The sequence below is a fragment of the Entelurus aequoreus genome, linkage group LG08 (assembly GCF_033978785.1).
Source record: "Entelurus aequoreus isolate RoL-2023_Sb linkage group LG08, RoL_Eaeq_v1.1, whole genome shotgun sequence".
Lineage (NCBI taxonomy): Eukaryota > Metazoa > Chordata > Actinopteri > Syngnathiformes > Syngnathidae > Entelurus > Entelurus aequoreus.
Genome location: NC_084738.1, coordinates 58,324,418 through 58,336,560, shown reverse-complemented (window position 1 = coordinate 58,336,560; position 12,143 = coordinate 58,324,418). Strand labels below are relative to the sequence as shown.

Here is a 12,143-nt window from a genome sequence, read left to right as displayed (position 1 = left end):
CCAACACGCAGACGGCCGTCTGGAAAGTGACACTTAGGTGGCTGCCCTCCCAAACACGTACATATAAAATATCTCCAAGTCCTGGCATTACCGCTGGTGAGTCAGAGAGCGTCCATGTGGAGATATTGTCACTGTTTCACACCTTCAGCCCAGATGCTAAAGTCATGTCAGGTAATGGAAAAGGAGAGCACGAGGGAGAGCAGCGTAATAACATAACAATAACCTAATAACTGGTTTTAGGCATACGACGCCTTTGAGGTCGCTCGGACTGGAGGGTTGGCGGTTAAAATCCTGCATCCGCTGTACTAGCCAGAAACACTGACAAGTCACATGACCCCAGAGCTGGGTGATGAAACAATATGAATACATATCGCTAGGGGTGTAACAGTACTTGTATTTGTATTGAACCGTTTCGGTACGGGGGTTTCGGTTCGGTTCGGAGGTGTACCGAACGAGTTTCCACATGAACATATTAAGTAGCCGCCTCCGCTTCCTTCTGCCTCTGTCTCTGTCAGTACTCTACAGTGTAGAGTGGGACAATGCTGGGTGCTGTGTAGAGTCTACACAGCACCCAGCATTGTCCCACCCACACAACTATCTGATTGGTTACAAACAGAGCGGTAACAGCCAATCAGCAGTGCGTATTCAGAGTGCATGTAGTCAGTGCTTAGCGTTTAGCAGGTAAGCATCAGGCAGCGGACTCTCCCCAAATTATAATAAACACCTCCCAGTCAACTACTAGTAACATCACTATGAGCCCGTTGACCTTCTAGAAATATAAAAGGCAGTTCAGCTCGCTCGCAGTCCTGGCTTGAGGTGAAGGCTAATTCGCTTTTAGCGTAACGTTAGCTCATTTTGCGGTGTGTGTGTGTGTGTGTGTGTGTGTGTGTGTGTGTGTGTGTGTGTGTGTGTGTGTGTGTGTGTGTGTGTGTGTGTGTGTGTGTGTGTGTGTGTGTGTGTGTTACGGACAGCAAAGCCCTGTCTGTCTGTTATTTCATTTTACCTTTTTCTGTGTTGAAGCAGCAAAAAAGGACATTATGTTAAATGAAGAGTTTCTGTCTCTGATAGTTGATAAAATAATGTAAGTGCATCATTAAGCCTACATGAACTCCATGGTGTTCAGGGATGAATAGTCTCTCCTATTGCTATTGTACTATTTTTTCAGCTATAGTTACCGTATTTTCCGCACCATAAGGTGTTATTAGCCGCACGTTTAATGAACGGAATATTTCAAAACTTTGTTTACCTATTAGCCGCCCCGTGCTATTAGCCGCACCTACGCTACGCTAAAGGGAATGTCAACAAAACAGTCAGATAGGTCAGTCAAACTTTAATAATATATTACAAACCAGCGTTCTAACAACTCTGTTCACTCCCAAAATGTAATGTACAAATGTGCAATCACAAAAATAGTAACACTCAAAATAGTGCAGAGCAATAGCAACATCAATAACTCAACGTTGCTCATACGTTAGTGTCACACAACACACAAAATAAACATTTAAAGCTCACTTTCTGAAGTTATTACTCATCCACAAATCCCTCGAATTATTCTTCTTCTGTGTGCTTCACTTGTTTTTTGACACCATCGATGATGTGGACGCGCATGCAGTCGTAGATTAACAGGAACGGCGCTGCGTGAAAAAAGTCACCCGGTGTCTTCGCGTAAACGTCTATCAACCACTCGCTCATCTTTTCTTCATCCATCCATCCCTTCGAGATAGCTTTTATGATGACGCCGGCTGGAAAGTTCTCTTTTGGCAAGGTCTTCCTTTTGAATATCACCGTGGGTGGAAGTTTCTGGCCGTTAGCATGGCAAGCTAGAACCACAGTAGGACGACTTCTCATTCCCTGTGGTGCGAATATTCACCGTACGTGTTCCCGTTGTATCCACAGTGCGGTTCACAGGAATATCAAAAGTCAGTGGAACCTTGTACGCGTGTCTCTTAGTAGGAGACATTTTGTTGTCTTTACAGAAATACACAAATGAAATGAAACGTAATATCCGCGCGCTTCTTCTTCTACGGGGGCGGGTGCTCACCTTGGCGGTTGCTTACCGTAGAAGAAGAAGCGCTTCCTCTTTTACGGGGAAAAAAGATGGCGGCTGTTTACCGTAGTTGCGAGACCTAAACTTTATGAAAATAAATATGAATATTAATCCATATATAAGGCGCACCGGGTTATTAGCCGCACTGTCTGCTTTTGAGAAAAATTGTGGTTTTTAGGTGCGGCTTATGGTGCGGAAAATACGGTACATTAATCATCAGTAATGGAGCAGCCTAGTTTTGAATGGCAGGGTCCCTGCTATCACATGTTGATAAAAATATAACATTTACATAATAAAAATCAACTACAGGCTTTGCTGTAATAAATTAAGCCTGATGAGTTGACTTGAAACTGTTTAATGTTGCACTTTTTATATGTAGAAGAAAAGTTTTGTCATTTTATTTAATCTGAGCAACAACTTTAGGCAGTTTAATGCTGATTAACGTGGGCAGAATTATTATAGTGTTCCCAATGTTAAAAGGATAAAGCCATTGTTTACGAATTTGGTAAATAAATAACCCAAAAATGTATATTTAGTTGTTTTCTTACTGTATGCCTGGTTCACACCAACGGCGCTCGCCGCGCTTTAAAGCGGCGAGCAAAGCGCCGTCATTTTTGTCAATTTTTCCACGAATATCCCGATCTCCTAAGTAATGTTATGCTTTGATACGCTCTGATACGAATTAGTTGCCGCTTTGGGGGGACGAATTACCGTTCCTCACGATTTGATGCCGCTTTGATCCCGCTTTGGTGCGCTTTAAATCACGCTTTAAATCACGCTTTGATACGTTTTATTACGCTTTATTGAACTTTATTATGCTTTGATGCGATCCTGACGCTTTAAATCAGGCTCTGACACGATTATCAAGCTCTGTTGTGCATTGGAATTAATGTGTCATGAACATTATGAACATTAATTTGTAATAATGACTTTGAAATGTGATCTTGTTATGTAATTATGTGCAATTTGGAAGATGCTGTGATTATTATTTTGTGAATTTGATGAATAAATTGCGTGCGCACACAATATAATAAAAAAGAGAAATATGATAAACAAATAAGTTTAAAAAAAATGTGAAAAACTCAGTGTACTATGTTTTCCCCACATTTTTTTAGATTTATCTATTTATTTGATTTCTCTTTTTGTTTTATTATATACAGGATAAAACACAATGTAATAAAAAAGAGAAATATGATAAACAAATAAGTTAAAAAAAACTCAGTATACTGTTTTCCACACATTTTTTATATTCATTTATTTTTTCAATTTCTCTTTTTTTTCCATTATATTATGTTTATTATTTATTATGTTTTATATCTTCATTTCTTTTATTTCTTTGTCATCTTAATAAATATCTATCTTTCATTTCTTATGCTAGTTGACAATAATAAAAGGCATTTCTTTTATTTTTTATATTCATTAGTTTTTTCAATTTCTCTTTTTTTCCCGTTATATTATGTTTATTATTTATCATGTTTTATATTCATTTAATTTTTAAATTTCTCTTCTTTTTTCGTTATATTATGTTTATTATTTATTATGTTTTATATTCATTTATTTTTTCAATTTCTCTTTTTTTTCTCATTATATTATGTTTATTATTTATTATGTTTTATATTCATTTGTTTTTTCAATTTCTCTTTTTTTTCCGTTATATTATGTTTATTATTTATTATTTATTATGTTTTATATTCATTTATTTTTTCAATTTCTCTTCTTTTTTCGTTATATTATGTTTATTATTTATTATGTTTTATATTCATTTATTTTTTCAATTTCTCTTTTTTTTCCCGTTATATTATGTTTATTATTTATTATGTTTTATGTTCATTTATTTTTTCAATTTCTCTTCTTTTTTCGTTATATTATGTTTATTATTTATTATGTTTTATATTCATTTATTTTTTTCAATTTCTCTTTTTTTCCCGTTATATTATGTTTATTATTTATTATTTATGTTTTATATTCATTAGTTTTTTCAATTTCTCTTTTTTCCCCGTTATATTATGTTTATTATTTATTATTTATTATGTTTTATATTCATTTATTTTTTCAATTTCTCTTCTTTTTTCGTTATATTATGTTTATTACTTATTATTTATTATGTTTTATATTCATTTATTTTTTTAATTTCTCTTTTTTTTCCGTTATATTATGTTTATTATTTATAATTTATTATGTTTTATATTCATTTATTTTTTCAATTTCTCTTCTTTTTCTCTTCTCTTCACTACAAGCTTTCCCACGACCCATTACGACCCTCACGCTTTAATCAGGCTTTGTTGCGCTTTAACGCCGCTTAGCATGCCGCTTTAAAGCGCCGTCAAAGCGCCGTTGGTGTGAACCTAGCAGTACCGAAAATGAACCGAACCGTGACCTCTAAACCGAGGTACGTACCGAACCGAAATTTTTGTGTACCGTTACACCCCTACATATCGCAATAAGGCACATAATCGATATCGATAAAAAATGCGTTCAATATTTTTTTTTTCTTCTTGGTGTAAGAGAGCAAGGATGGTATGGCATAGAAGCAAGGTTGGTTGCACGAAAAAAGGCCCTCACTCTCTGGTAACCGAGCAACGCAGGAAGTGATCGCTGATCGGTGGGAGTGACACGTCGATCAGGTGACAGTATCAACTATCAAGTTTGGTTGATTCTTTGCATGGTGAGAAGAGAAAGTCTAAAAGTTAAAGTTAAAGTACCACTGATAGTCACACGCACACTAGGTGGGGTGAAATTACCCTCTGCATTTGACCCATCGCCTTGCTCTGGGAGGTGGGGGGAGCAGTGAGCGGCAGCGGTGGCCGCGCTCGGGAATCATTTTGGCGATTTAACACCCAATTCCAACCCTTGATGCTGAGTGCCAAGCAGGGAGGTAATGGGTCCCATTTTTATAGTCTTTGGTATGACTCGGACGGGGTTTGAACTCACGACCTACCGATCTCAGGGCGGACACTCTAACCACAAGGCCACTGAGCAGGCAAAAGAGGAAAAGTCAGTCAGACCAATGTGGTGCAAGGCAAGACCGCTAATACCACACCACCTTAGCTCACCCTTTAGAGCACAGCTGTAACTTCCTGCCACTAAACCTGCAGAAAACAAGTTATTCTCATGGTATCTCTAAAAACCTCTCAATTCCTGTTTAACATAATAAAAGTCTAGTTTTGTTGTTACCTACACTGGTTAAACCCCTGGTCCTGTTTTTTTATGTCACCCTCTAACACACTTTTTAATTTTCCTGAGGGAACTGTCCTGAAGGAATCAATAAAGTACTATCTATCTATCTACTTAGCTTAGCATGACTACCTGCACATGCATCAACAACAGCATGACAGTTTTTTGGCAATTTTTGGGATTTTCATCGAAGGGACCATAGTCAGACCAATGTGGTCTGCAAATGATGCAAGGCAAGACCGCTAACACCACACCACATTAAGTTAGAGTACCACTGATAGTCACACACACACTAGGTGTGGTGAAATTACCCTATGCATTTGACCCATCCCTTTGTTCACCCCCTGGGAGTTGAGGGGAGCAGTGAGCAGCAACGGTGGCCGCGCTCGGGAATCATTTTGGTGATTCAACACCCAATTCCAACCCTTGATGCGGAGTGCCCAGCAGGGAGGTTATGGGTCCCATTAGTGTCCGCCCTGAGATCGGTAGGTCGTGAGTTCAAACCCCGGCCGAGTCATACCAAAGACTATAAAAATAAAACATTTCAAAAGAGGTTCCGGTATGATATTCTGACAATAAATGTGCATTTGTGTCCAAATATTGGGGTCTTTTTAAAGTTAATCTAAATTATGCAGGCACGTAACAATCTGTAAATAATCCTGATTAATCCAAATTCAAAAGTGTGTTTAATCTGATTTTAAAAGAATATCATCTAAAAGAACTGACATCATATACAGTATATGTACAGTATAGGCCAAAAGTTTGGACGCACCTTCTCATTTAAATGTGTTTTCTTTATTTGAATGACTATTTACATTGTAGATTGTCACTGAAGGCATCAAAACTATGACACCTGTGAAAGGAAAACCATTTCAGGTGACTATCTCTTTAAGCCCATCGAGAGAATGCCAAGAGTGTGCAAAGCAGTAATCAGAGCCAAGGGTGGCTATTTTGAAGAAACTAGAATATAAAACATGTTTTCAGTTATTTCACCTTTTTTGGTTAAGTGCATAACTCCACATGTGTTCATTCATAGTTGTGATGCCTTCAGTGACAATCTACAATGTAAATAGTCATGAAAATAAAGAAAACGCATTGAATGAGAAGGTGTGTCCAAACTTTTGGCCTGTACTGTATACAAAAACATTGTCTTTTACATAGGTCTGAAGCTGTTGAAGAAAAAATTAAAACAAAAATGTAAAAAAAATCAAATAAAACATTACCACTATATAAAAAAAAATTTGAGCGTTCCAGTTTTACGGCTAAGAAAGGACTGTGTGAGTTTTTGGAAAAAAATTGTCATTGTTCCAAAAATAATAAGACACAATTGGTGTTGTTATGAATTATTGACCAATTGTAGGCTGTAATTACATCATTACCTCGTTTTTTTTAAATTATGCATATTTTGTGTTTTCCATTAAAAAAAAAATTTTAAGCATAAAAAAAACAGGTCTGAAGCTGTTGAAGAGTTTATTGTTGAAAGTTTGAAAAAAATACTATATAACTTAACATTTTATTGGGTTGTGTCTGTTTTGTAGTTGTGAATTAAGTCGACTCAAGGGTTAAAAAAAAACAAATAACAAAAATAAAATATTTTGCACTTGAATAAAAATCACAACCAAAAGCAGTAGACTAGTTACTGTCTCTGTTAAGGGGGGGTTGGGGGGACCCTCAAATATGCACAATCAAAACAACAAAATACATGGCTAAATGACATATTGACAAAATAAGTTGCTATTAGTTTGAAGTGAAAATAAAGAACACGCATTGAATGAGAAGGTGTGTCCAAACTTTTGGCCTGTACTATATATATATATATACAGTATATATATACAGTATATATATATATATATATATATATATATATATATATATATATATATATATATATACATACAGTGTATATATATATATATATATATACAGTGTATATATATATATATATACATAATATATATATATATATACAGTATATATATATATATATATATATATATATATACATAATACGGTATATATATATACAGTATATATACATATATATATATATATATATATATATACACAGTATGTATACATATATATATATACAGTATATATACATATATATACAGTATATATACATATATATATATATATATATATATATATAAATATATATATACATATATACATATATATATATATATATATATGCATAAACAAACTGAACTGAAATATTATATACTTATATTTTATACATATATGTTTATACATATACACACATTTATACATAAATACATAAACATATATACAGTACATACGTACACATATATACATACGTATACATACGTACACATGTATACATACGTATATATACATATATACCCACATTGTCTCCAGGCTTCCCCCCACATTCGACCCATAGCAGTTTGCTTATCGCCCTAACCACTCCACAGAGGACGCCATCTCCTCTGCACTCCACCTGAGCTTCGAACATCTGGAAGGAAAGGACACACACGTGCGGATGTTGTTTCTGGACTTCAGCTCAGCATTCAACACCATCATCCCACAGCACTTGGTGAGCAAACTGGCCCCCCTTGCATTCAGTACCCCCCTATGCAACTGGCTGCTTGACTTCCTCACAGACAGACCCCAATCTGTGAGAGTGGGCAACAACACCTCCAGTGCCATCTCCCTGAGCACCGGCTCCCCCCAGGGCTGCGTCCTGAGTCCACTGCTGTTCACGTTGATGACCCATGACTGCTGCGCCAGGTCCACTACCAACCACATTGTGAAGTATGCGGACGACAAGACAGTAGTGGGCCTCATCCGTGACAACAATGACATGGATTACAGGGAGGAGGTGAAACATCTGGTTGACTGGTGCAGAACCAACAACCTGGTCCTGAATGTCAACAAGACCAAGGAGATCATTGTTGACTTCAGGAAGCACCAGTCCAGCCACGCTCCACTCTACATCAACGGCACAGCGGTGGAGATAGTAAGCAGCACCAAGTTCCTGGGGGTGCAGATAACTGACAATATAACCTGGTCCCTACACACCGGAGCTCTTGTAAAAAGAGCTCAGCAGCGCATGCACTTTTTGCGTCGGATGAAAAGAGCACAGCTCCCTCACCCCATTCTCACCACATTCTACAGAGGCACTATAGAGAGCCTGCTGACCAACAGCATCTCTGTCTGGACTGGATCCTGCAATGCCTCAGACTGGAAGCCTCTCCAGAGAGTGGTGAGGACGGCGGAAAAGATCATCAGGACTCCTCTTCCTCCTATCCAGGAGATCGCAAAAAGCCGCTGCCTGACCAGGGCTCAGAAAATCTGCCAAGACTCCTCCCACCCCCACCAAAGACTGTTTTCACTGCTGGACTCTAGAAAGAGGTTCCGCAGCATCCGAAGCAGAACCTCCAGGTTCTGTAACAGCTTCTTCCCTCAAGCCGTAAGACTCTTGAACGCATCATAATTAAATTATCCCCTCAACTCCCCCCAAAATGGATTATCTCGCTGGAATAAAAAAGACAATATAACATACCTCCATAAACGTGGACGCATGTGAAAAAGTGCAATATATTTATCTATACAGTAATCTATTTATTTATTTATATATATTTATTTATATATACACTACCGTTCAAAAGTTTGGGGTCACCCAAACAATTTTGTGGAATAGCCTTCATTTCTAAGAACAAGAATAGACTGTGGAGTTTCAGATGAAAGTTCTCTTTTTCTGGCCATTTTGAGCGTTTAATTGACCCAACAAATGTGATGCTCCAGAAACTCAATCTGCTCAAAGGAAGGTCAGTTTTGTAGCTTTTGTAGCTGTAACGAGCTAAACTGTTTTCAGATGTGTGAACATGATTGCACAATATATATATATATGCATAAACAAACTGATCTGAAATATTATATACTTATATTTTATACATATATATTTATACATATATACACATGTATACATAAATACGTACACATATATACATACGTATACATACGTACATATACATATATACCCACATACATATTAACACATACATACATAGATACATATACACATACAAACAATTATATGAATATATAAACATATACACAAACACATACATATAAATACAGGATAATAAATAACAGATTTTGAACTGTATCACTTATCCCTAGTTGAATGTGGACTCTTCAGACAACTTAACGCACATTGCAAGGCTTGAGGCAACGTGTACACACTACTGTCCAAACTTTGTGTCAATGTAAACATGTGAGCAGAAGCACTGGCTGGTCTCAATGCTCAACATCAGGAATGTTGACATCCAAATTTCACAAGTGAAGCACAGCTTTTACGCTGTCGTCATGCTGCTTAAAATCGCGATTATTGTGAAAGGTCACAGGAAGTGACACAGGTGCTACAGACAGTATGTGGACCAGGAAATCATCCCTTCAATAAAAATGAATTGTGTGGTGACGAAGTGATGTTCCTTACCTCAGTGCTCCACCGCGCTCGCTGCTGAACGTTCCCAACTCATCCCGCCTCTCGGTCCACCACCAGGTCTCAGGTCAGGTCTGCAACCACAAGAAACCACCTGTCATTGTTTGGAAACCCAGCAGACGGCCGAGTGACAGGAGAGCCCAAAAATGGCTTAAACGTCGGATGCTGAGAGGAGAGCGATAGCCAAATCCTGGCGGGAGCGCCGCACTGTGGGAAATTCCACATGGCCGCCCAGGAGGAGTCTCTAGAGTCCTAGAGGGGCGGGGGGAAATCTGCAAAGGAGGCACGAGCTGTTCTAGGGTATGCTAAGCAATGCTAGGTTTTCATGTGACCGGCTTAGCACTAAAAGGCTTACTGGTCTAATCCTTTAGCCAAATGAAGTGTCTAACCTGAGGCTTAGGCTGCCCACGGGAATCATGGGAGGTGGGTTTGCCGGTCCTACAGACCTGGCTGGCTTCTGACATCAGCACACCTGTTGAGACTTTTCCTAGGCCCCACTTTACCTGCCGTTCGTTTATCGACAAAAGCCCCTCCGGCAAATTTGGTACATTTATTGCACGGCCAAGTCAAATTGCCCGTGTAATTGTGGCATTCTCCGTGCCAAAAACACTCGCTACTAATTAAATTGCAGACGAGACGTGCTGTGGTTTGAGGCCTGTCGCTGGCAGAAAGACTTCTTCCTTGTGCGGTCGAATTGTGATGGAGGTTTCTGAATGCCACCGCTAAGAAGACGTCAAGTCAAAGCAGCTTTTTTTGGCAGCGTCCATTGCTTCAGGTTGTAGCAAGTACAAAACCCAAAACCAGGCACGTTGTGTAAATGGAAAATAAAAACAGAATACAATGATTTGCAAATCCTTTTCAACTTACCGGTATATTCAATTGAATAGACTGCACAGACAAGATACTTAAAGGCCTACTGAAAGCCACTACTACCGACCACGCAGTCTGATAGTTTATATATCAATGATGAAATCTTAACATTGCAACACATGCCAATACGGCCGGGTTAACTTTTTAAGTGCAATTTTAAATTTCCCGCTAAACTTCCAGTTGGAAATGTCTATGTATGATGACGTATGCGCGTGACGTCACGACGGCAACGGAAGTATTCGTACCCAATGTGTCACCATACAAACTGCTCTGTTTTCATCGAACAATTCCACAGTATTCTGGACATCTGTGTTGGTGAATCTTTTGCAAATTGTTTAATGGAGAATGGAGACTGCAAATAAGAAAGTTGTAGGTGCGATCGGTGTATTAGGAGCGGACTACAGCAACACAATCAGGAGGTTGTGTTGTGTTTGAGCTGGATACAAGACGCACTACCGTGAGTACAGCTTTGGCTTCCAAACATTTGATCGCTTGCCCGTACACGCGTGTCGCTATGTGCATGTCACGTACGTAACTTTGGGGAAATATATGTTTCTTGCCGACTCTGATGGCGGCCGGGGTGTCGTCCAAAGCTACAACGCCCGCCGCCGCTCCGTAGTTAGCTTCAATTGCTAAGCTTCGCCAAGCTGGAAATTATTAACCGTGTATTTACATGTCCATGGTTTAATAGTATTGTTGATCTTCTGTCTATCCTTCCAGTCAGGGTTTTTTAAAATTTTGTTTCCATCTGCATTTGGGCCCGATGCTATCACGTTAGCTCCGTAGCTAAAGTGCGTCAACGATGTATTGTCGTGGAGATAAAAGTCACTGTGAATGTCCATTTCGCGTTCTCGACTCTCATTTTCAAGAGGATATAGTATCCGAGGTGGTTTAAAATACAAATCCGTGATCCACAATAGAAAAAGGAGAGTGTGTGGAATCCAATGAGACCTTGTACCTAAGTTACTGTCAGAGCGAAAAAAGATACACCCTGCACTGCCTTTAGTCCTTCACTCTAACGTTCCTCATCCACGAATCTTTCATCCTCGCTCAAATTAATGGGGTAATCGTCGCTTTCTCGGTCCGAATCTCTCTCGCTCCATTGTAAACAACGGGGAATTGTGAGGAATCCTTCCTCCTGTGACGTCACGCTACTTCCGGTATAGGCAAGGCTTTTTTTTATCAGCGACCAAAAGTTGCGAACTTTATCGTTGTTGTTCTATACTAAAACCTTTCAGCAAAAATATGGCAATATCGCGAAATGATCTAGTATGACTTATAGAATGGATCTGCTATCCCCGTTTAAATTTTAAAAATAATTTCAGTAGGCCTTTAACGTTCGAACTGGAAAACTTTATTTTTTGCAAATATTAGCTCATTTGGAATTTGATGGCTGCCACATGTTTCAAAAAAGCTGGGACAAGTGGCAAAAAATACTAAGAAAGTTGGGGAATGCTCCTCAAACACTTATTTGGAAAATCCCACAGGTGAACAGGCTAATTTGGAACAGGTGGGTGTTATGATTGGCTATAAAAGCAGCTTCCATGAAATGCTCAGTCATTCACAAACAAGGATGGGGCG

General features: G+C 38.5%; 1 protein-coding gene across 3 annotated transcripts in view; it reads right to left on the bottom strand.

Annotated features, from left to right (window-relative positions):
• The window catches only part of LOC133656094 (thyroid hormone receptor alpha-B), a 350,922-nt gene that overhangs the window by 276,880 nt on the left and 61,899 nt on the right, over window positions 1–12,143 (bottom strand). For all 3 annotated transcript variants that reach the window (XM_062056910.1, XM_062056909.1, XM_062056912.1), the window contains exon 2: window positions 9,687–9,766. The gene's annotated coding sequence lies outside the window, so the exon portion shown is untranslated. The remainder of the gene's footprint in view (window positions 1–9,686; window positions 9,767–12,143) is intronic.